Source organism: Neovison vison, chromosome 1, assembly GCF_020171115.1.
Source record: "Neovison vison isolate M4711 chromosome 1, ASM_NN_V1, whole genome shotgun sequence".
NCBI lineage: Eukaryota > Metazoa > Chordata > Mammalia > Carnivora > Mustelidae > Neogale > Neogale vison.
In genome coordinates, this window is record NC_058091.1 from 31,548,438 (window position 1) to 31,549,833 (window position 1,396).

The window sequence follows — 1,396 nt, forward strand, 5'->3', positions numbered from 1 at the left end:
GCTCAGGTCATGATCTCGCGTCGGGGGATCGAGTCCCGCATCGCGCTCTCTGCTCAGCAGGGAGCCTGCCTCTCTGCCTACTTGTGATCTCTCTCTGACAAATAAATAAATAAAATCTTAAAAAAATGTTTAAAAAATATTTTTGAAGTTTTTCTTATTTTAACTTTAATTCCATTATAATTAACATACAGCGTTATATTAGTTTCACGTGTACAACAGGATGATTCAACAATTCCATACATTACTCAGTGCTGATCACTGATATGTGTCTCTGAATCCTCTTCACCTTTTTAGCCCATCACCACTCACCTCCTCTCTGGCAACCACCAGTTCTCTATGCTTAAGAATCTGGTTTTTTGGGACGCCTGGGTGGCTCAGTTGGTTAAGCAGCTGCCTTCGGCTCAGGTCATGATCCCAGCGTCCTGGGATCGAGTCCCACATTGGGCTCCTTGCTCAGCAGGGAGCCTGCTTCTCCCTCTGCCTCTGCCTGCTATTCTGTCTACCTGTGCTCGCTCTCTCCCTCTCTCTCTCTCCGATAAATAAATAAAATATTTAAAAAAAAAAAAAGAATCTGGCTTTTTGTCTCTTTTTCTTTCTCCATTTGTTTTGTTTCTTAAATTGCGTGTGAATGAACTCATATCCCATTTTCCTCCTCTTATTTCGCTTAGCTGAAAAATAATGTAAAGCTGCTCAAAACATTGGTCGTCTAGGAACAGCTTTCAGGTGTATCCAATTGTTTAGAATAGGAAGATTTACAATAAATGCAATGTCACAATGATAATAAAAATGGGAAATACAGAGTATTTCATCTTGTAAAATTAAATTATTGCATTTTGGCTGTATGTTTCTATTTGGCATCCATATGTGAATACACACACATACATACATACATACGTAATAAAGGAAAACTGTTTTTCACTGTTCCGCAAAACCGGTAGTCTCTGGCACTGAAACGTATTGCTGCTCTAAAATTTGCATTCCAAAAAATAAAAATAAAAAATAAAATAAAATGTGCATTCCAATCCTAAAGGACTCCATTAAGAAAGTATTCGGCTTGGTGCAGGCAAATTTTGGTAGATCCCTGAGGACAAAATAAGCTTTATTCCTTTTCTCAATAACAGGAGAAAGAACTGAAGTCAGGAAATCTTATAATTAAACGAAGTGCCGTAGCGGCGGTCTGTAAAATGAAGCAGCAAGATCCCAGACCGGCCTAGCTTTCCTCCCCACTCGCTGAATGGACGTCGCTCAGAGAAAACAGCTCTCGAGCTCTAGGCCGGAACCGGAAGGAAACTCTCGCGCGAGCCTCCCGAGCGCCGGGAGCCTTCTGTGAACACTAGTTCCCGCCCCGTCAGTGCGCCCACAGGCTGCCTGCTCCCCGCCGGCTGGCTTCCTCTGC